Source organism: Triturus cristatus, chromosome 3_1 (assembly GCF_964204655.1).
Source record: "Triturus cristatus chromosome 3_1, aTriCri1.1, whole genome shotgun sequence".
Taxonomy (NCBI): Eukaryota; Metazoa; Chordata; class Amphibia; order Caudata; family Salamandridae; genus Triturus; species Triturus cristatus.
The window spans coordinates 633,724,977-633,749,661 of record NC_140583.1 but is presented as its reverse complement, the minus strand read 5'-3'; the positions used below and the strand labels follow the sequence as shown (position 1 = coordinate 633,749,661).

The 24,685-nt window shown below is 44.8% G+C and overlaps 1 protein-coding gene across 1 annotated transcript in view; it reads right to left on the bottom strand.

The window, feature by feature from the left end:
- AAGAB (alpha and gamma adaptin binding protein) overlaps positions 1–24,685 on the bottom strand; it is a 206,363-nt gene that overhangs the window by 119,620 nt on the left and 62,058 nt on the right. The gene's annotated exons all lie outside the window — the stretch shown is intronic.

Genomic DNA, 24,685 nt, shown 5'->3' with positions numbered 1-24,685 from the left:
GAGCATTAAGGAGGCATGAACGTTTGGTGACCTTGGTGTAAAGAGCAGTTGTGTTCTCAGAATGCTGATGACTTACCCAAACAGACCACAAGGGGCAGCCCTTGAACCGTTTTTGGTACTGGGCTAAGTTCTAAGTGAAAAAGATGGAATACTCCCAATCCTAAAAAGTAACCGTCTTTGCCTCATACAGCAACAAGCAGGACTGCTTTCCCTGTGCCTATTCCAGGTTCCTTATTCCCTCTCAAATGGACAAGGCAAGTATTTGTACTCTAGTTTTAATCTGAGTGACCCGCGCACCATGCCCAAGAGCAAGAGATAGAAGAGGGAGCAGGATGCAGGTGACATGACATAGGTGGTAACCAATATCTGTATCCGGCCCTGCAAGGCAAGCTGAGGTTACAATGGTCCTCTAGCTGAGTGTTCCGGAAACGAAGGTTCTTAATGATGCTTGAATACCTTCTTTGGAATGGTGTCTTCTGAGCTGGACTATGCATCAGAGGCCTGGACAAATCCCTCTTCTAATCTGGCCAATCCAAAAAGGCAAGTCAATAAGCACAGGACTCCAAATGAGCAAGTAATGTAATACTCAGTTCAGGAGTAATAAGTAAGGGCATATGGCCAGTACACCTAGTTCCAGCTGCAATGAATTATACTCAAATTCTTGAGAAAAGAAAGTGGCACACCCTAGGATGGGATAATGCTTCTATGGGCTAGGTCGATTACATTGAGGATACCTGGGTTGACAAAAGTAATGCTGAAACTCCCCCTCTACAGTTAACAGGACTATTAATTCATGCTGATCATAGAAAAGCTGCTCTTTTCTAACTTTACATAAATATGGAATAATTTATTGGTTTGCTTGTGTTGTCACTTCAGATCTCCCCATAAGTGAAAAGGTTGAAATTCTAGCTGCAAGATAGAGCGTTCTCTAATTGATTTACTCCAGGCCTCTGAAGAGTGATGGAGTTGGAAATTAAATAGAAACTGAACATATTTATAGCAGAGCTTCAAATTGTATTTTATTAACTAGTCAGCATTCGCAAATGCAACTCATTCAGCAAAAACACCCAATAGCGCACAAACATTTCTGACACACACACACACACACACCATGATATAAAATACTGACGTAGACAAGAATTTTAACAAGCCTTTTCGCAATAACTGAGGGCCTCATGTACAAAACATTTGTAGTTGCAAAGTCCGAGAATGACAACCAAAAAAAACCATCCAGCTTTGTGGGAGGTGTCCGAAAATACTTTCTGGCTTGTAAATGGGATTTGTAACACATTACAAATTGTAAATGAGATTGCCCTCCTCCTATTTGGGCATTACAATGTAATATAGCAATGCTTTGCAGCTGTGGTTGCAAACAACTGATCACATGCAAACACCTTAAAGGAGCTGACACCTTACTCAAAATGGAATCTTCCCTTTTGGGAAATGATCAAAAGGCAACAAGGGGCACGCAGTGTGCCAAGAAATGAACAAGGGACGTTTCATAGACAGCTCCTGCCCCCCCTCAGATAGAAGGAACACCCAGTTACCATATAGGTTTTTTATTTTATGGGATCAGGAACACGACCAAAACAGGATACTTTCCGTAAGCAAGTCATCCAAGTCCTGAGGTTGTTTTGTTGGTCCCTTTGCAGAAGAGCTGTGGAAGCTGTGTTAAGATCTCATGCAAAGTATTTGCATACGATATCCCTGTTCAGAGTCCTTTCATTATACTGAGCTGATGCCTTCCGCTAAAAGAGAACAACAGCAGGATATTATGGTATATGAGTGCATTAAACCAGCTTGCCAAAAGACTAATTCAAAGGACAAGGGGAACTAAGTGTCAGTGAATAAGTACCCTATGCCTATGGGGCGCATTTGGGGTGGAAACCGCATGACAGAAATGCCTACATAAAGGAAGCTTTCAGCCCATTGACTCCCACCACCTTCCCCTGCATGACTCGCCATTTCCATTGCTCTACTGATTAAGATAAAGAATATCTTACAGTTTAAGTAGTTGTAAAGGGCCTTGAAGACCCCTACGAACTAACCATTAAGTAGAACTATTTGATAGTTCTTTCTCCAGTCCCACCTGTATGTTCCCTTTTTTTTACAAGCATTTGCAATGCAACAGGTATGGCATTCACGTGAGTTTGAGCTATTGGCATTGTAAATGACAATGCCTTTTATTTATGTTTTGGTTTTAAAACATATATAAAAAGCAATGTCATTTACAATACTAATAGCATAAACTCTTGCAAATGCGAGACCTATTGCATTGCAAGGGCCTTCTCGACCGCTTGTTAGATTGTAAAAATCAGAGGAAGAGACCGGCTTGTGACGTCTTCATAAAAAGTGATAACTAGTGCAGTGAGGAAGATGTGCAAGTGTTGTAAATTACACAGACACAAAGTGTGAAGTGGGAGTTACATATGATCCAAGCTATAAACACTAACAAAGCGCACCAACACCTTTCGCTCTGTGACTACACTGTCGCGGCTCAGGAGGAAGAGCAGGGGGGGGAGGCTATTTTCTGCCCTCTGCGTGATTTCAGTGTGACATTGCATTATGGCATTGCTATCTTTGGCCTAATAAAAAACACTCCAGCTGTAGTAGGGCCCTGGCTTCACCTCCTGATGCAGGGCGGGCTGTGCTTTATGGCAGGCATGGAGGGAGGGAGGGATGGTTTCGGCTGCAGCCCTGGCCTCGCACAGTGCCCCTGCTATTACTAGTGAGCGAGAGGCGCTGTGGTGGTGGAACTGGTATTGGTGGTGGTGGTGGTGGTGGTGGTATTGGTAGTGGCAGTATTGGTATTGGTGGTGGTATTGGTGGTGCTGGTATTGGTGGTGGCGGTACTGGTATTGATGGTATTGGGGGTGGTGGTATCGGTGGTATTATTGGTGGTGCTATTATTGGTGGTAGTGATATTGGTGGTGATGGTGGTGGTGGTATACGTGGTCGTGGTGGCATGGGTGCTGGTATTGGTGGTGGTATTGGTGTTGGTGGGATTAGTGGTGGTGGTAGTGGTATTGGTGGTGGTGGTATTGGTGGTGGTGGTGGTATTAGTGGTGGTGGTATGGCTGGGTCCAGACTGGGGTGGCATAGTGAGCAAAAGAAAGATGGATTAAACCCACATCTCTTGACTGAGGGTGAGTGGTTGAAAAGTTTCAGCACTCCGTCCATCATCTTGTTGTGTTTGCTCTTGGATCTTGAGAACTTTGAATCACTTTCTGGTCTCCCAGTCAACAAGGACAAGATCTGCTTCTTTCCCTAGGTATTGAGGGTTCCGCAGTTGCAGGCGATTTAGCGGGAGTTGATCCCCCTACTCTTTTAAATATCTGGGTACCCTGATATTCCATTTGCTGGTGGACCTCTGGGAGGGCAATCTGGGGAGGGCAATCTCGGGAAAGCCCTCAGGTTGCTCAAAACATGCATCCCCATCTGGTGCTCTCTTAAATTGCCCATTATGGCCAGGAGCTCAATGTCAAAGATGGTCGTGCTCCCTAGGCTACTTTATTACTTCACTAATCTCCCTGTTGGAGTACCCCTCTCTTGGTTCTGACAGTTACAGATTCGCAGCTGAGGGAACTGATATGGGATGAAGGCCAACATAGGGTCTTCCTGGAGGTTCTTCGGTGTACGCCTAATCAGGGGTGGGGAGCCAGGGGCCGACCGATTTCGAGTTGTACTTCCTGGCTACACAACTACAGTGGCTCACTCAAAGGCTACATGGGGCCCGACTCGAATACGTAGGTGCAGTGGGGTTGGTCCGCAACCAGAGCATGCTGCTGGCAAAGTAACTTTCCTGGCAGTAGTGACTCGTAAGCCTTGGGTGCTATTGGCGACAGCTTTGCGTTGCTGAAGGCAATGCATGCGAAGGAAAGCAGGGACTCCCCTTTATGCGCCGGCCCTGCGGCTAGTGGGTCTACCACATGGCAATCCCCTCACCTTTTCCACAGCTGGATAGATGTTGGCTTGGACAGAGGCCGGCTTGATAATGATGGGCGACTGTTTTAAATTGGGAACTCTATTCCCAATGGAGGAACTGGTGCACCAGTATGCCCTACTTGTGGATCAATTCCTAACTTGTGAGGCCCTGATACGGGCCTTTGGTTACATTTGTGGGCTGCCGGCCACGACAAACCAACAACACACAAGGTGCTACAGATGCTAGTATCGATAGGGTCAGCACGGCACTTGGTGAGGTGATTCTATAGATCACTGAACTCTATGGTCCGCAAGCCCCTGTCAGTACCTAGGCATCGATGGGGAGAGGCTTTGGGACAAGGACTTAGAGTGGAATGGGGTGCTGGCTTACCCTAAGAAGGTCTCCAGAAACATGAGATTAAAATATACTCTAATTATGTTCATATGACGTATCTGACATCCTATACACTTCAAGTCATCTATGGGGAGACCCACGGGGATGCCCCAGATGTATACTACTGGACCCAGATTTCTGCCATATGACCTGGGGATGCCCCCAGCTGCAACCATTTTAGAATGCCGTGATAGGTGCCCTCAGTGCCACCCTAAACTGATCTCTCTCATGTGGTCTGGAGGTTTGCTTGCTAGGACTGTTTCCTAGATCCTGGAAAAGCAAAGTTGGCTCCCAGATCTGGCTTTAGTCCTGGCAAGACAACGAATCACAATGTATTGGAAGTCAGCGTGAGACCAGGAGGCAAAGATCTGGAGGAATGATGTCACTGTATGACCTAGAGCTGAAGAAAGATCCCTGATCTGCGAGGCCGCCAAGGGAGTGCGAAGGCACCCGATGGCAGAGTTGTGGTCGGCGGTGCTGGAGGCTTGGGAGCATCCAGAAAGTGTATCTGAGTGGAGCCCAGACAGGGAGGATGGGCTGGATGAGGAAGAAAAAAAGAGACTCCTCCCAGGATACAGATGAGGAAGAGAGTGGACTATAGCGACAATAACTTTGCAAGTCTTGAGAATGTTCCCCCCACCCTCTTTCAATGGTAGCTCTGCTTGCCAGAATCCCCCTTCCACCTCCTGTCATAAACCCTATCACATAGTCCCCAGGCCCAGAGTCTCCATCTGGACTTTCTACAGGCTTTTTTCTCTTTCCCTTACTCGGAGGCTTTGTCATTCTCCCTCTCCTTTCTGGGTGTAGGTGATTCACAGGACTGCTATGTTTTTTCCTTTTTTCCAGTTATCGTTCTTAGTTTCTTATTCATTGACGTCTGCTGCTTCTCCTTTTTCCAATTTCTGAGACGTAGTCTTAACGACAATGAGAGCTGGGAGACATAGTCATTATACCTTTTGAGTTAATATATATTTTGGGTTTTAAGTTACACCTATGATGAGACTGGGCAAGGGGTGTGCGGTGGGAATTGCCATTAGATAATGGTTTATGTATTAAGCATTTATGCTGCAACTCACCTCTACAATTGTGCAATGTCAAATATGTGTATACCTGCTCTCTTTGAATAGTCACCTGTAGACATTCCCATCTAAAATATGTTCCTTGAAAGACTGCTGCAGCAACTGTGATGTTGAGCCATGTTTGTAACAACGGTCTGTCAAGACCAAAAATGCCACTAAATAGAGTTTTTTTTTAAAAAAAGAAGTGTTATAAGTATTTTGCTACTATGTATATATAATTAAGATATTATGTATAACTCAACGACCCTATTAAAAAAAGAATTAACATTAAAAAAATGGTTTTTACTATTTTTGTCCCTGGAATATTGGCAAGTTTTTCCTGCCTGTTCTAATGGTTGGTTGTTATGGTTTTTGGGGGGTTTTGGGGGTCGGGATATAAACAATGGGAGGTTGAGAAATAGTACGTAAAGCTTCTGGCGTTGTCAATGTCAATTTCTTTTAGCCAAACGTTATGGAGTGGATTTATGTGGTGTGGATTGGAATTAAGTGGGCTGTATTTCAAATTGTTTTTGTGGAATTGTGTGGTGCTGAGTAGAGTTATGTGTAGTGGATTTATGTGTCATGGTGCGCAGTGGAATTATGTATGGAGTCCTTGAAACACTCACCGTGCATTGCTGTGTCGGAGGGTTGCTCTGTGCACAGCAATATCAACATAACATGCAGTTATGTAATAAATACATGGAGCACAATAACGTGTGCAGTGACAGTATATCAAGCACAGCGTGTAGAGTAGGATGAGTACAATCAGGGCCATTAGGATTCTGCAGCGTTTTTTGTATCATTATGGATTTGCCACACTTGCCACATAATCAATCATCTGCATAATTTTCAGATATTATCAAAAAAATGCTTCTCGTAAGAACAGATCAAAATGTACTAAAAAATGCAGCAACATGGGCTGCTGCACAGTGGAAGACCCTTCCAAAAGGTTGACTGGTCACCTTTCAGTAGATTATTGCTGTATCTGAATGTTAGAGTTACTAATAGGGTAAAACCTTTCATTTAACAGTATTAACATGGGTGAAAATGATACCATAATGTAGTAATACCGTTACAAAATATGCCACATAATTTGCTTTTTCTGGCTGTAAAATTTTGTAAATTCGCTTACATAATTTAGTCCTCTCCTGCCAGATAATTCCAGTGGACCTGGGCATAACCAAATGTCACGGCAATTATAAGAGAATGCTACTGCAGTGTTTTCTATATAAGGATAGAATAACCACACTTGTCACATAGCACTTGCCTTAGCATTTGCAGTACTCAGCAAAGCACATTTCATTTCTAATCGAAAGGGATCAAAAGTAACTACAAACAAGAGTAAAAAACCTACACTGCCAATTGCATCATTTTGTAGGCGTATGAACCAAGCGTGTGCACACCTACAAAATAACCCAAGCAGTCTGTTTGCTTTTTTGTTCAACAATCCGAGTTAGATCAGTAATAAATAAATAAGTCGAGTCCGTGGGTGGAAACAACACAAGAAGGAAAGAAACGCAGATGGAAAGCAACACGGAGGGCGGATAGAAAACACCCAGAGATGCATAGTGAGAAGCAATGTAGAGGGTGCCGGTGGGGGATGGGGCAAAACAGGTAACGGTGAGGGAAGCAAACAGAGAGAGCGACCTGGATGGGGGTGGAAGCGAACAAACAATAACGGGTGCACCACAGAGTCAACGTGCACAGGTGTACGACTCGAAGAGTAAAGCTGTATAGAAGTGAAAGCATACGTAAGAGCAACTTGAAGGACGAAGTTTTGCAAAATTATATTTTTATAGTGTTAATGAAAAGAAATGTGGAGAGAAGCCAGGCCTCTCATCCTTCCAAAGTGGATACAAGGAGCTCCATTACATTTGGTCATTGAGACATTTGCATCGTTCCCAAGGATTGACAGAAAGCTCTGAGCAACACGCTATTAAAATAACGCACCACTGTCAGCTACGCATTGGAAAATCTGTTGCAATTTTAGTGGCCATTTCAAAGAAAAACGTTCTGTCTGTAAATGACAGTGCGCTACCTCACCAGTGTTTCAAAAAGCACCGCAGTCTGCGTACCACATTCTTACCATTCTCTTAGCAAATTGGCATGGCTCATTTGCTACACTTGTTTTTTGCGTGATGCTTAGATTTTTCACAATCCCTTCGACTTCAGTGATGTGACGTTAATGGCAGCATCCCCACTCTGAAAACGGTTCCAGCGCCGCCACTTGAAGCAGCATGGCTGGGGCTTGGAGCGAGGACAGGACCGCTCAGAAACGGTATGCAAGTTGCTAATATCAATGATCATACATTTTAATTGCTACCAAGCCCTCGGACTGACTGCAAGGTCTGCACACAATCTTATTATAGTAACCTACAACTGTCGGCTAGGCAGTAAAAAAAAGTTATCGACATCCCACCACTAGATAGCATGATTCGTACTCACACATTAAGACAGCTCTTGGGGCCGGCATCCTGCCTCAAGCTCCTTCTCCAGTAGCAAGTTCCGCGCACAGCTCAAACTCTTTCCCAACAGGTCACAAGCTCCATCCGGCCTCTCATCCTTTCCAAGCCAATAAAAAGGTGCCCCATTTAGGTTGCTAATAGCAGACATTTGAAGCGCTACTAAACTCTAGAACTGATGGTGAAGGTGGCATTATGTGTGTACACACACCGAGAAAGCCCCGTGGTGGCTGCACCTTCTTTCAGACTTCTTCTCCGGCAGTACGTTCTATGCAGGGCTCACAAGCGCATTGTCAACTGGTCAAAAGGACTAACCCGCCATTTCATCCTTCCTGGGCCGATCCAAAAAGAGTTCCATTTAGGTTGCTAACAACACTTGTCTGAAACTCTACCAAGCCCCTGGGCGTGACAGTAAGGTCTGCGCAGGAGGAACATGTGGTTTATTTTAGAGTTTAAATGTTGCTTCAAAAGGCCGAACCCTGGGTGAAATCCCTCAGCTCTCATTTAATATTGCTGTAATTTCAGTTGTTCTGTGGTCAGTGGCTCTTGGATTTAGCTGTCAATTCGGGAAAGAACCAACAGGGCTTGCAGCTAGGAAAGGGCCCATGAAACCATAATGTATATGTTGCACAAAAGTGTGAATTTCAAAATGGCATAGGTTCCGACCTGGCGTCTTATCCTTCCAAGGCTGATAAAATGGAGCTCCCTTTAAGTTGCTATTCAGAGTAGTGCAAGCAACAAGAGGGTGAGAGCCGGGGCTCGAGCCGGGGGTACACGCAGGTGGACGGCGTCCACCCACTCTTTTCACACAGTGGACTTCATCCACCCTGCCAAGAAGTTGAACTCCACTCTAAAATATGCTGAACTCGTCCTGGTGTAATTTTGAGATACCGGGATACATTCAGCAGCGCCTGCTCCTTATCTGCTTTCCTTCCGAGCAGCAACGTGCAGACTGGGAGTTTTTAGGTCTCGCCTGACCCAGCGCATGCGCTGGTCTGGCGAGACTTATTGAGAGGGCTCCAAAAAGTGCTACCAGTCCAGCCTAGAGCTACAGTGCATGTGCGCGGGCGCCATTTTTACCGCGATTACCGCTTTGATGTTTGATCGCGATCACTTTCACTTTCGGGGCCGCGCGGCCGCTTGGCATAGCCAATAGGTCTCGCTTTTGGGACCTTATAAGTGTTTAGTTATGCAACTGTTGCATGGCTAAACACTTATAAGGTCCCAAAGGCGAGACCTATTGGCTATGCCAATGCTTGTTTTTTTGGTCATTTGAGACTCCAGCTGGGGTATAACAATGGCCGAACTGAAGGGCCCATTTGGCCTTCTTTTGTCCGAGTATCCAGGCTGGGGGCTGCCCGTAGCCTCACACCTAGATGTAAATGCAGAGGAAGGGAAACAAAAGCAGCAGCTTAACACTTCAAAGGTGCATAAGAGAGGCACGATTTTGACTTTGTTGGGAGCCCCATATATAATAGATATTCATGCACTGTAAGAATGTCAGATGTGTTACTCTGTCCCAGTGCAAAATAACAATTTAAATACCAGTATTTTTTATTTGGTTTACAGCGCTATTCATCCTAATATAGGGGGACAGATCACTTTACAGCAAACATACACATTATATTGACAATAAATCACACAAGTTTGTAAATCATTGCACAGGATGTGTTACGTAAGACAGTGAGGGTTACGGGGTTTAGGAGTCCCATATCATCCTTCATAGCTCATTCTGTTATACTAGAAGGATTACAATGCAACTGCGTGTAACAAAAGGATCTCTGTGTTCAAAGCAGTAACCCACTTACCTATCTACATAAAATAAAATCTGCCATCTGCATGTTACATGATGTGCTTGGCAGGAGGCGCATTAACCCTGTAAGCTACTTTAAGTCAAAACTAGGACTTGACAAAAACAGATCTTTCCATTAAATGTGTTAACCACCAGGCAGCTAAAGCAATCACATCTACATGGAATTTTGCTGCACATGGAATATTACGCCTGGTGGGGTAGGCTGGCAGCAGAGTTAGTTTGTCAATCCTTGGGTAAAGGAACCGGTCACGCGTAGTGATGTCACTTCATGTGATGTCACTTCCTGCAAAGCCACGTGCTGTGATGTCACTTCCTCTGATACTACCTAACTTGGAGAGTCCCCCCACTTCTTTTTTTAGGACTTGTGCCCTGGTGAGAGGGATGGGCAGGACAGTCCCCGCGACATCAAGATTCAATAGACCAGCAGTAACAGACACATGGGCAAGCTACAGCAACAGTGGGGGCAAATGTCAACCAAGACAGTGGCAAGCAGCAACAAAGAAGATGGGAACAGCAAAGCAAAAAAAAAAAAAAACAGTGGTGCAAACGACAATTGCAACAAACTTGGAGGCTAGTGGCAAGGGCAATGAGAATATTTTAGTTATAATATGCACATTAAGCAACGAAAATAAACACACTAATTACAAGCAGAAAGGAAGTGCTGTCTCTCCAGCAATCTTGCAAACAAAAAAACACAACATGCTTTTGCAATAAAACATTGTATTCATGGCCAACGGGGGTATAGGGTAAACAAAACGAGGTGGGGTGGAGGGAGTATCAGACAGAGAGTGGTAGGTGGGTGGGGTGGTTTGTGGGAGGGGTGTAGGAGAAAGGAGAGGATGTGCCGTAACAGCCAGAACTGCCGACTTTGGAACTGGGGATCTATGTTGGACTCTCGGCACCCACTCAACACCCTGTGCTTCTGGGCAAATTACTTAATCTCCCTGTGCCCACAAAAATGAATGTGTCCTTGTGTAATGTAACTGGTGCTCATGTAAAGCACTCCAATACCTTTGGGTCGACCCACACTGTATTTCCAGCACTCATCATGTGGAAATGTGCCTTTTCAGGGGCACACCGGTGCAGGGTTCACCCTTAAGTTTGTCCACAGGTCCTTAGACTAACAAAGAAGAGATTGGCACTGAAGCTGGAATTCAAAATAACAAGTTTATTAATCACTCATGAGTGGGACTACATCAATACCATGCCCTCAGGCGCTGAAGGAGGTAGTACATGGAATACAGAAACCATGGGCCTTTTATACACAGTTTGTTGCAGAGTTAGCATGTAGACTCAAATAGAAGGTACAGTCCTACACAGGAATAGATACTGACAAACATGGGCAGATGGAAATCATTTAGTCAGCAAAGTGGGAGGGGAAACAGAACTGCTTACATCAGTAGGATATGATAGACAGTTACATTCTCAAACAGGTGCATTCTAGCAGCTACAGGCCTTTCTGAGCTCATACATTGCTCTGGCTCAGTACAGAAGGAGTTAACTAAGGTTGATGACTTGAGCAGAATAGAAAAGCAGGCAACAGTGAAGACGGCAGAATCCCAAGGCTAACAAAATGGATGCTGCAAACAAGATGGCTTCAGCTCATGCTAACAGCAATTATTTTCGATTTCCACAGACGGCCCTTTTAGCATTAGCTGAAGACATCTCTATGATTTAGAAGAAGCATGGAAGATATCATGGACATAAATCATCATTAACTCACTAATTCTTGGTCTGTCACTAGTCGGGCATTTACATTCTTGACATTTTGTTTAGCTGGTATGCATGAAGTACAGGTAGAAGCACAAAGGGAACAGAGCATTGGGCCACATTGGATACATAGGCAACAGATGAAAAGGATCGCAACAAATATACATAGAGCTGACAATAGTTTCCAGCTCCATACAGTAAACATAGTCCATAGCCATCCAGTCAAAGTCCATGTCCCTGAATCCTGATCTATTTCAGTGGCTATCTTGTGGAACTTAGAAATTGCTTCAAAAACTGAAAGGGCGTGGTCAGGGATATACACACAGCAGCTGCTCCCAATAATGCGGCATGCTCCACCACAGTCTGCCAGGATCACATCCAAAACCATCCTGTTTTGGAGTACCACAATTCTCGCAATTTGTAGTTCTTCCGTGATATTTCCAAGTGCCATGGCTGTCTGATTGGTTACAGCCTCTACAACACGTGTTAAGCACCTTATTTTCCTGTTATTTAAGGCCGCACCAACAAAGAAGAATAGTCCCAAATTAAAGTCAATATACTGCTGCAATGCAGTATCAGTTTGATCCACCTCATCGTGATTTATTGTCCTCTCAAATCGGCTCGTAGAAATGTCATTAAACAGTTTATAGTCTTTGTGGTAGGATGCAGGTGCCAAAAACACAGGTGGTAGCAAAAAGGACACAAAACAGCTACCCGACCACCCAATAGGTAGGTGGTAATAGCCTTTACTTCCACAAATGAAATAGGTGTTATGTGATGACAAAAAACTACTATTGTTCATTCCAGTAATAATCAGCACTGTAGTACAGTCACTTTTTCCCACAGGGATACTGCCAATACTGCTCACACAAAGGTCTGCTCGAGCTCTAGTAACAGCTATAACTGTGGGTCCATTACCCTTGATAGTTCGAGTGTTAGGGAAAACATAATGTGTGGAGGAATTTCCTCGACGATACTCCTCCATTTCACATACAGTTCTTTTAGCTAGCGGATCTCCTTCCTCATCAGGGTAACAGACTATTTAACTGAGCGTGAAGTCTTCCTACATCAAAGTTGGTAATAGTACAGATATGAGAAGCCCACAAAAATGCAAACCAGGCTCTGTAGGAGCCATTGTGTGAAAACGGCAAAGGAATGAAAGGCGTTCCTCCCTTTTTCTGATGAGCTGGCATCATTCCACACACCTAACAATTGGTAATGTTCATAGCATTATGGGTGCGATGCAACATTTGAATGAAAGTGTTATTGAGATATGACATTCGGTGCTTCTTTTCATGATAGGGAAGAGTAAAATATCGGTGCTCAATGGTGACAGTAGTAGCAGTCAGTAGTTTTCGAGCAGGAGCTACTTCCTTTACAACCCATGTTATAGTAGCAATGATGGCAAAAATCAAAGTGAGTCCAATTATGAACAAACTCTTCCGATCACAAACTTTTGCAGCAGTTGATTTCTTCTCCACAAGCAAGTTCATCTTGCCGTTGAACAACGGAACAGATGGTGCCCTAAGGTCTTAGGCAGACGTTGGTTTCTTCGCTGAGGTTGAGACGAGTAGCCACTAAAAGAGTACCACCCTTTGTAACTCAGTCTTTCACTACCCAGGACAGAGGCTCAAACAGTCTTTTTCAGCAACGAAGTGTCTCTGTTCCGGGATCGCAGCGGATATCGAGATGCACCAGGGATCGTGTGGTCTGGAAAGACTTACTCAGGTCCTTCAGGTGATGTGGCTTGTCCTTTCTCTGTGTCCAGGATGTCGCGATGAAATGCCAACACAGCTGGGCTCACTAGGTCCTGCAACACCTTCCGACAATGGGTTGCGTGGACCCAGTAATTCCGGTTGGTCACTCGAACCGCAGTCCTGGTAGCCAAGAGCACCTGCTCAGGGCCACGCCAACGAGGCTCCAAGGAGCTGGTCCGCTGAAAGGACTTAGTTAGGACAATGTCCCCAGGCCGTAAATTATGGCCCTCACCCTGCAACCTGTCTGGAAGAGTCTCCCAAACTTGTTGATAAATAGAAGACAAACTGTCAGGCAACTGAGACTAATAGTTGTTCATCAATACATAGGGTACATCATGTATAGGGCGTGGCTTAGGAATCCCCCATATATTCATTGGCCTTCCAAAAACCACCTCATACGGTGTAAGGCCAGATCGTGTATGTGGTATCAATCTAATGGATAGCAACGCTAATGGCAGTGCATCAGGCCATTTCAAAGATGTGGAAGCCTGTATTTTGGCCAATTTTAGATTGAGGGTAGAATTGGAACTTTCCACTAGCCCTACTGACTGTGGGTGAAAAGCAGCATGAAACTTCTGTTTAATTCCCAATCCTTTCATGAGGTATTCAACAACTTGCCCAATGAAATGGGGTCTGTTGTCATTCCACAAAACTCGACAAATTCCAAATCTGGGGAAAAACTCCTTTAGGAGCACCTTTGCTGTAGTAAGAGCTGTATTATCTTTCGTAGCATATGCCTCCACCCATTTACTGAAGGAGCAAACCACTACCAAGACATACTTTAGGTTGTAACAACGCTCAAACTGTATGTAATCCATTTGCAGGACCTCAAAAGGTGCAGTAGGTATGGCAAACCCTCCTGTTGGAGTTCTTGTTCCCTTTCCAGAATTATACTGGAGACAAATCAGACAAGACTGGACTATTTTTTTAGCTGTGCCGGCAATATCTTGATGATTCCAAACTTGCATAAGTTGCTTTGCCATTGAGGACGCTCCAACATGTGCCGGCCCATGTGCCATGTGAATCATAGGATGTAAATAGGCTGTGGTAACTTCCATTTTGTCATTTCTTTATTCCACCAACAGCCCTCATGATCCAATGTTCCCTCCTTAGACCATTGGTCTAATTTCTCAACAGAAGCAGATTGTTGCATATCCAGTACCTCTTGCCTGGCATCATGCCAAAGCTCAGCCTGTGACTTAACTACATACATGGGTGTAGTACTTTGCTGCATTGCAGTCTCACGAGCTGCGTGATCCGCAAAGGCATTGCCTTTTCCTATTTTATCAGTCACTTTCTTGTGTGCGCTACACTTAACAATTGCCACTTTCTTAGGATATGTCAAGGCAGTAAGGAGATTGTGTACTAATTCCCCATGCACTATTTGCGTCCCATTTGAAGTAAGAAAGCCTCTTTCCTTCAAGAGTTGCCCAAAATCATGAGCCACTCCAAAAGCATATCGGCTATCGGTGTAGATGTTAATGAGCAGATCTGTACTAAGCTCACATGCTCCTGTTAGTGCTATCAACTTGGCTGCTTGACCCGACTTATGTGGAATGCGAGCTGTCTCAATTACTGTCTGAAGTGTTGTGATTGCATATGCAGCAGATGTCGTGCCATCAGGCAACTTCATGCAGGACCCATCAACCCAGAGTTCCCCATCAACACTAGAAAGGGGCGTATCTTGTATCTTTGTTTGTTCTTCATTAAGGGATATACAGTCATGTAACTCTGGTGGCTGAGACTAAGTGGCTGGGAATGGCAATAATGTAGCAGGATTCAGAGTCAAACATCATTTCAGTGTGATATGAAGGGCCAAAAGTGTCAATTCATATCCTGTCAAGTGGGCACTAGTCAAATGTTGTGTTTGTATTTGATTTAACCCCTTCCCCGCTCATGACGGAACCGCTCCGTCATGAGCCACGGTTGCCGTGTGCTCATGACGGAGCGGTTCCGTCATGCCACGACCGTTGGCGGCCGCTTCGCCCACGCGGCGCTGTTTCCCCGCCTGTGCGGGGGGACAGCGCAACTGGGCGGAGTCATGACGGAACCGCTCCGTCATGAGCACAGCGCCACCGCGCTGCCCCCCCGCACCCCTCCGCGCTGCGGCGGAATTCCCGCCGCAGCGAAGGGGTTAAAAGAGCATCAACTGAATGGGGTACAAACACAAGCAATCTATGTGACAAGACTATTTCCTCACTCTGACGTATGGACTCAGCCGTTGCTGCTGCCGCTCGAAAACACCCTGGCAGCGCACGGGTGACTGGATCAAGGACAGCTGAGAAATATGCACAAACACTCTGCTTATCACTGTGTGTCTGTGTTAAAACTGAGAGAGCACAACTGTCCCTCTCGTGTACATAGAGCGTGAAGGCCTTAGTGTAGTCTGGAGTTCCTAATACTGGTGCAGAACAAAGAGCTTGACGCAACTGTTGGAAAGCATGCTGGCATTCAGTAGTCCATGGGAGAAGCATCGGAGTGTCTTTAGTCAAAAGGGCCAACAAGGGTTTAACAATGTGAGAAAAACTAGGGATCCACTGCCTAAAGAAACAAGTAAGGCCAATCAGTGCACCAACATCCTTCTGAGTACAGGGCACAGGCGTGTCTAAAATAGCTTGAATGCGGTCTGGTGTAAGTGCACGTCCCTCCTTAGACAGGAGGTAACCTGCTTACAATATTGCAATTTCTTCCGAGAGACTTTGTGATGATGAGAGGCAAGGAATGATGGCAATAACAGTGTTCCTTCTTCATACTGTTCAGGGGTATCAGCAGCCAACAAGATGTCATCGACATATTGAATAAGAGCCACCCCTTTTGGCACAGGGAAAGAATCAAGCTGCCTTTTCAATGCCTGGCAATAAATGCTAGGACCCTCTGTATACCCTTGTGCAGCTCTACAAAATCTGAAAGATCGATTATTCAAAATGAAGCCGAACAAATAACGGCTGTCAGGATGAATAGGTATCGAGAAGAATGCATTCTTCAAATCGATCACACTGAATGTAGTTGCAGTAGGAGGAACCATAGTAAGAAGTGTCGTGATGTCAGAGACTACCGGATATTGGGGCACTACGATCTTGTTAACCTCTCGCAAGTCAATGATGAATCTATAAATTTTAGAATCAGTGTCTTTTTTCAAAATAGGAAGAATAAGGCTATTACAAGTATTGTAAGGGACTTCTTCCACGACCCCCACCTTAATGAAATCCTGAACAATGTGTATCAATGCTTCTTTGCCTTCCCGAGATATTTTATATTGAGGCAGTCGAGGCAAAGAAGCACCTTCTTTCACTTGAATATGTACTGGTGGGATAACCATCTGTCCCACATCAGTATCTGATGTAGCCCACAAAGTACTAGGTAACGAAGCCAAAGCAATATCCTCTTTAATAAGACAAGACCTCTCAACCATTGGATAGTTATCGTTTAAAATAACACGCACACCCTCTGGGAAACAACGTATTGTAGCACGAAAATGTTTGAGCATATCGATACCCACAATGTTATTCGGTGTGTTAGGGGAAAGCAGGAATGGACATGCTGCAGTGCATTTATCAAGACTAAATGCAAGTGGCTGTGACAGTTGGCTAAGTGTAGGTGTTCCATCAAACTCTATCGATGTTATCATTGTGCCAGACAGGGGAGCCCTAGGACCCAATTTTTGAGACAGAGCACTACGAGTAGCTCCTGTATCAACCAGAAACTGATCAGTAGGGCCCAAAACGTTTGCATCGACATAGGGACCCCTCTGATCTACTGGGACCTCAACCGGTTCCTTACCCCATCCTAGGCATTCCTATGCATAATCAGAATCCTTAGGACCATCAGCCAAATAATCAGACATTTGGTATTGGTTTCATCTATCAAAGGTATTAGAAGAATTTGGATTGTGTTCAACTGCCTCAAATCTGGTACGATTATCCATGCCTCCCCCATTTCCTGTGTTCCCTAGGCGGCTTCTCATACTTCCTCTACCCGGCTGATACGGCTGACCTTGCTAAAGGGGGCACGCAGCACGCCAATGTCCAATTTCTTTACAATAAGCACACTGATCCCAAGACAAAGTTGCTAGAGGGAAAGGGGGTACACCAGGGCGATATATCGCACGCCCACCTCTTCCACCACCTCTAAATGGTGGACCATATACTAGAGCCAACATCACTTTCGTTTTTAAATCCTTAACCTTTTTATCCTCCTTGCCTTTTGCTTCCAATTCCTGTCGCTCATAATACTGAGCCATAGTCAAAAGGGAGACTGGGCAAGACGTAGTCCATGAACTCTCACTGGCCTTTAGGAGATTAGCTATTTCTGGCAACATGTTAGCGACAAATTTGTCGACGAACAGATGCTTACCCGTGTCATCTGACAATGACTGCCCACTAAAATCATGGAATGTCTCTTCAAATCGTGTAAAGAAATCAGAAACTGACTCATCTGCTTTCTGTTTACAAGACGCTAATGTAGTCCAATCTATTTTCTTAGGGGGTATAAGAGTTTAATCACAATAGCTTTGGGAAGATCTAATATCTCCTGTTGTGGTTTCTGCGCAGGCTCTCTAGCCGCATCTATTTGCTCTAAATGCACCCAAGTATCACCATAGGCTACATTATCATCTACCTTCCGAATTGATCTCCACATTTCAGGGGGCAAAATAAGTCCAAAAAACATGTCAATATCTGGCAGAGTCATAGTAAAGGAGCTAATAGCTCCTTCCACTTTTTCATAAAAAGCGGCCGGGTTTTTCCGTGGGTCGGGCAAAACAGCTTTAAGAGCCATAACATCTGCTCTACTCCAAGGAGTGTAAACCCAATTATAAACAAAATATCCCTTTGGATCATCTGAATCTTTATCATCATTCGTTCACTCTCCCTTTGGGGGAGCATAGAGGTGCTGCTTCACGCATGGGTTTCATAGTTACTTCAATATCACTAGTATCTTTATCTGCCCCCGTAGTTCCCTCTTGTCGCTCTGGGGTCTGAACTGTTTGTTCAGTTGTAGTTTTACCAGCTGCTTTTTCTCCTCTCGCAGACGGAACGTGTCAGTGCGCAATTTAACCACTCGCCTAATTAGATCAGGCACCTGTGAAGGAAGAAAGGTGTCATCACTTAATTGTTTATAATTTATATCAGTGGGCTCTAAATCATCAGAATTTTTTCTAAAACGGAGTATTACTTCCCAAGTAAACGTCTCTACAAAATATAACTGCTCTACATCTATCCACTGTTGAACCATTGCCATGAGTTCTGGGGCGGAGGCACTCCCACGAGCTGCTTTACGAGCAGCAGATCGAAGAGTGGCCTTGCATTCAGTAGTCAAAGTAGAGCGAGTCTTCCGCCCGTCCTGCTCATCTTCATCTTTTTCTTCTAAAGACAAATGCTCTTCATCAGAACCTTCATTCTCAGGGGCACTAGGGAATTTATATGGGGTGGAGGTCTATCTAACAAGATGAATCATCCTGAGGTTTATTAAGTATGGGATAAATAGGGTGCCTAATAGGGTACTGGCCAGTTACCTCTAAACAACGCTCCCTATCTTCTTTTTATTTCTTTCATCTCCTTATTTTTCAATTCCAACGCTTTTTTATCTATCGTTTTTTGCTGTTCTTTATCTGCTATAGCTTCTTCTGTCCTCACTCTCTCATGCACTTCTTTCTCCCACATTCGTACACAATCAAACATGACTTGTCGACTCTTTCGTTTAAACAGACACTGCTCAACATACTGAATCTTTTTTTAAATCAAATGACCCATTTACGGGCCATCGTAGATCAAGATCCTTTTTCGTATATTTGTTCCACAATGTACTATACATTATGGAAGAAATACCATATTTAATATACATGTACCTATTAGGTGTCCCCTCTAAGGGTGCCAGCTGACAACTTTCTAAATCCATTTTGGTACCCCCAAGACAGCAACACAACCTACAAAGTGTGCTAGGAGCAGGCATGCTACCGAATTGTAGTAAAATATTACTTATCACAGATGTATCAAAGTAGAGAAAAGTCTCCACATTACCTGCCTTTATTTATTGCAATAAACAAACAAACAAAACCAGAATCTTGGCCAAGCAAATCCAAAATAAAGAGTGTCGCTTCAGCGACCTTACCAAACAAAAGTCTCCAACCTCCAACTGCCAATCTCTTGGTCGACCTAATGGTCACTGCAAAACTTGCGCCAAAGGAGATCTCAGTCGGGACCGGCCACCACCTGGAGGGTCTAATCGGGAAAACCGGAAAAGCACTTCGGTCTGCAAAGACAAAGGGTCTCCTCATGCAGGACGTCTCCTCAGTAAGATTCCATTCCTCCGTCAAGACCACTCCTTTGGACGGCCGCGTCTCTGATGAGCCCCACGAGTCGGGCGCCAAACTGTGGAAGTGTGCCTTTTCAGGGGCACACCGGTGCAGGGTTCACCCTTAAGTTTGTCCACGGGTTCTTAGACTAACAAAGAAGAGATTGGCACTGAAGCTGGAATTCAAAATAACAAGTTTATTAATCACTCATGAGTTGGACTACATCAATACAACACCCTCAGGAGCTGTAGGAGGTAGTACATGGAATACAGAAACCATGGGCCTTTTATACACAGTTTGTTGCAGAGTAAGCATGTAGACTCAAATAGAAGGTACAGTCCTACACAGGAATAGATACTGACAAACATGGGCAGATGGATATCACTTAGTCAGCAAAGTGGGAGGGGAAACAGAACTGCTTACATCAGTAGGATATGATAGACAGTTATATTCTCAAAAAGGTGCAGTCTAGCAGCTACAGGTCTTTCTGAGCTCATACATTGCTCTGGCTCAGTACAGAAGGAGTTAAGGTTGATGATTCAAACAGAATAGAAAAGCAGGAAACAGTGAAGACGGCAGAATCACAAGGCTAACAAAATGGATGCTGCAAACAAGATGGCTTCAGCTCATGCTACTTGCAATTATTTTCGATTTCCACAATCATTTATTTGATTAGGGAACGATCGCTGTGCACCGTTAAGGCTGGCCACTGTTGTTACATGTCATGCGTCGTGATGTTATCTGGGTCAAAGTCGTTACCCCCGATATAGGACATACATGTTAAACCAGAACAGTAACAACTATGTAGAAGTAACATTATGCTCCATGTAAGCATGCACTGCAGCACTTCCCTTGACACAGACAACTTGTTATTGTTTATGTTACAGGGTAAAATACCTTGGATTGTACATTTCTGAAGAGCACACTGTTCTTTAGAGATTAGTCTGTGAGCTAAAAAGTAATAGCTTGTAATCAGAGAGCTAAATCATCCCACATGGATCGCGATATGCAGGGATGCTCTGAGGAAAATATATTATTTAGCTGGGCAGTACAATTTTTTTTTTTTACTAGCAATTTGAGCATATATTAAACAATATATTATCCAGTCAATCTTCCAGGTCTGTAATTGTTTGTAGTTTATGCCTCAGTAACCCTGATGGGCATGCCTGGGCATGTTCTGAAAGCATAAGTTCTATGACTGCAGATCTGGGCTCAGCATGCTAGAGTCATCACATAGCAACCCTTTCCAGTGACCGCATGGTTACTACGATACGTAAATGGGCTCACCAGTCCTAACAGGGGTTGCTCTAGCCTCACCTAACCGGCCTTTATAAAGCCACAACTTACACTTTGATTGAGGAGAGTGGAGATGTTGGCTGTCCACCTGCAGAGCCATCATTGCTGCTACAGGTATTATACTTCTGAGCGCTAGGACAAAGACAAGAGCTCACTGGAAGAGTTAGTTCCCGTGTGCTGTAGTGGGGTTGAACAGTACACAGGTAAGCAACACTGCATAGTCCTGCTTCTATGTATATGGCAAAGTCACCCTACTATGTTGGTTTGGGATACACAAACTAAATACATATTGATCTAAATAAACTATCTGCTAATTAATAGGGGGGGGCAAGGGGGAAACATACAATACTGAAGCCAATCTTTGCTACACCTCAATGGAGAGTACGCTCCATCCAGCTCACGCATTTTTTTTTTTTACTGAAAACGATGCTTTCAAATGATGTAACGTGCTGGTTTTAAAATCACGCAGGGAGGGCTTTGAAGTTAGCAGCCATTTAGAATATTGTTAACTGCTGGTTAGTGTCATAACAATTGTTATATTCTACACAGATTTAGTTTATTAATCTAGCTCATACGCTGAAAATACACCTATGTGGTTGAAATTGTTCTTGATATTTATTTCATGAATGTAAAAACGTCTTCATTTACAAGAAGGGCGGGAGGCTGTGGCTTAGGGGGACGTCACGGGAAGATTAAGTGCACTACCTTAAAAATTACGTACTATATGGATCAATGAAGCTGATAAAAGGTGCAGTGCAGGAGTCATCTTTTTTAAATTTGATCCAATTGAAAATCAGAATGTGGCCCAGAGTGCTGTCAGGCACGATCACAGAACAATGGCAACACTGAAAAAAACAAGAAGTGACTGGAAGCTCACAATAAACGGTGCGGGTGCTGCCACGGGAAGGACAGTATCTGGGGGCAAGCAATAAAGGGTGCAGGACCAATTCAAAGACAACAAAAAGAGTGCGCCGAAAACAAAACATAAATAAACCAAAGAGTAGGAGGACATGTAACAGGGGCAGTAGCCATGAAATGGAGAAACACACCCAAAGGCAGCAATATTTCACCAATGAAAAGAAAGGAATTTTAAAAACATACAGAAATGATCCAATAAAAAGCGACTGGCATGATAAAAGCCCTTAGAGTGAATACAGCATATCTCAAAGACAGCGCATGTGCACTACCTGGGCTCAACCTAAAAACATATAGGGGGCACAATAGGAATACATTACCCTCTAAGCCGGGTGGGGGGGGGCTATAGGATTTTTTTTTTTTTTTAAGTGGGCTCCCACCCTTATTCAAAATAAATTGTGGGAGCAGGGGCTGTGGGACATCTCTATACATTCTTTTCGGGAGTGTGGGCGTGAAGCCCCACACCCTGAGACTTCAGGAGGCACCATGGACACCATCACCCAGGGCGACATTGCATTATAACGGGGAGGCTGGCTTGTGGCCCTCCTCCACAGGCCATTAACAGACTTTGGTAGTCCCATCCTCCAGGGCCGCTACACATATTAACAGGGGGGAGGTTGAGCGGCCCCCCTCCCCAAGCTATAAACAGATCCTGGGACATCTTACTTTACGTTAAATGAACCATAGAAATTCACTGGAAAAAACTGAATGTCAAAGTGACAGTTATAATAAAGATTTGTAATTATATCTTACTTTATATTTTTTTTAAATCTTTGAAATTCACTGAAAAAAACAAAGATTAAAGGGACGTTATAGGTGGGTAAAAATGTCAGATAAAACATACCATTTTAAATTAACAAAGACACTGAAATTCACCCTTATAGTTCATCTCAAGTAACTATAATGCAAGCCTTGAAGTAACTATAACTCGCACCCTCGCCAGACACTACTTACCCTTACACATTACATCATTGATGACATATAAAATGAAAGCATTGATAACATACTAATGATATCTAAAATTACATCATTCATGACAACACTGTGCATGGCAGGTGTTAGACCTGTCAGCCCTTTGGGTGGTCCCTCCTCATCATTATTTATTTTGTCCCACTTTTGCCTCAAACCCTGTTTGAATTTTTCCTTTTTGGGAACCACCAGACTTTTTCGTGTTGCTGCAGATTCAGGGAGCCATTTTAGCTACCCCTGAAACTTCTGTCTGAGGGCCTGGAGCACAAAATGGTGGCCACCTGTGACATCACCAGCATCCACTGGAACCTGCTAGCACCTTCCAGAACATTCCAGAACCCTGTGACAGTTGGAGGCGGTTTAGAATGTTGGGAAGCTAAGACAGAGTGTTGGCAGTTGGAGCTGGCAGTTGGCACCTGACTGGTGAAGAGTGAGCAGCAGAAACCTGAAGGAGGAAGGAGTGAGGCAGCAGGGGTGGAAACTTGTGCCTGGAGTGGGGTCCATAAACCCACCCTTGATACTAGTCCCTACTGACTGAGCCCAGCCTGGAGCCCTGTGTGGGAAGAAGTCAGAAACACCATCCTAAGGACCTGGACAGCAGGAATAGGCCTTAGAAACAGAGAACAGCAAGATCCTGACCTGGAAACTGGTTTCCCTGGAGTCCGACGTCGAGTAGCCTGAGACCTGGAGCCCGAGGTGGAGAAGCGGCGCTGACTGGAAAAGCAGACGTCGTACCCGGAGCCGCCAGAGGTCGAGAGAGGGCGCCGTCAGAGGTCGTGAGGAGTACCAGAGGTCGAGAAGGAAGTCACCCGAGGTCGAGTGAGCGGCGTCATCGGAGGAGTGAAGTCCGCCCTCCGGAGTCGTCGGAGACCGAGGTGAGGTGTACCGGAGGTCGGGAGTGAGGATCGCACTCCGGAGTCGCCGGAACCTGTGAGAATCGTGCCGGAGGTCGGGAGTGGAGGTCGCACTCCGGAGTCGCCGGAAACCTAAGGAGAGGAGCACCGGAGGTCGGGAGTGGAGATCGCACTCCGGAGCCGCCGGAAGTCGACATCGAGCCAAGGCCGGCCGACGTCATCGAATCCGAGGTCGCCATCGGACCGGAGCCGCCCGAGGTCGACATCGAGTAAAGACTGCCCGACGCCATCGAATCGGAGGTCGAGATCGAACCGAGGCCGCCGACATCGAAACCGGAACCGCCTACCGGCGTCGTCAAGAACTCACATTGTGCCGAGGCCGCCGACATCGAACCGGAACCGCCTCACGGCGTCGACACGACTCCAGCGGCGTCAGAGCATCAGAAAAAGGGCAGTAAGTGGAGTAGAGGGCGCCTAAGGCCCTGTGGAGACCTGAGAGACTGCTCTAAGGGGCTAGGGAGGTGCTGGAACCAACCTGACTGTGCCAGGGGTGAGCTGGGACTAATCTAGAGAAGTTGTGTGGAGGGAGAGAGCCAGGTCTCTGGTATTCCCCCCTTGATCTACCTCAGTTTAGGCCTCAGCCTTGTCCAAGCCAGGGAGTAGACACCCCCAAGCCTTCCACATCCCCACAAGCTGTGCCTGGGCCAAATCAGCCCTTAGGAATTCAAAAGTGATCTGATTCTATGAGTGTCACTGTCAGCTTTTAAGTATTTATTAGGGGCACTGTATTTATTGTAGTTAACCTATTTATTGCTTCACTGTATTTATTGGTCCACAGTATTTATTGATGCACAATATTTATTGGTTTACAGTATTTATTGCCTCAGAATATTTAAATTGCACTTTTATTTATGCCTTCAGTATTTATGATCACCCCTATTTATTGAATCATTAAGCCAGTATTTATTTGACCCGCCCTATTTAAAAAGCTTGTATATTGTGATTGTTATTTATTTTATCCAATCAGCAACTAAGAGAAAAAGAAGATAAAGAAAGATATTTTCATAATTTTTACGGTGTAGAGTCGTTTTTGGAACGGATGCACGCATGGTTATTGTATGGGTATGTCGTATGCTTAGCACGGAGCCTGATTCCTGACCACTCGAGCCAAGCTACCACAGTGTGTCCGGAAGACCACCACCACCCTTTCAGAGTGGGAGTGTGTATTTCCAACATAAATT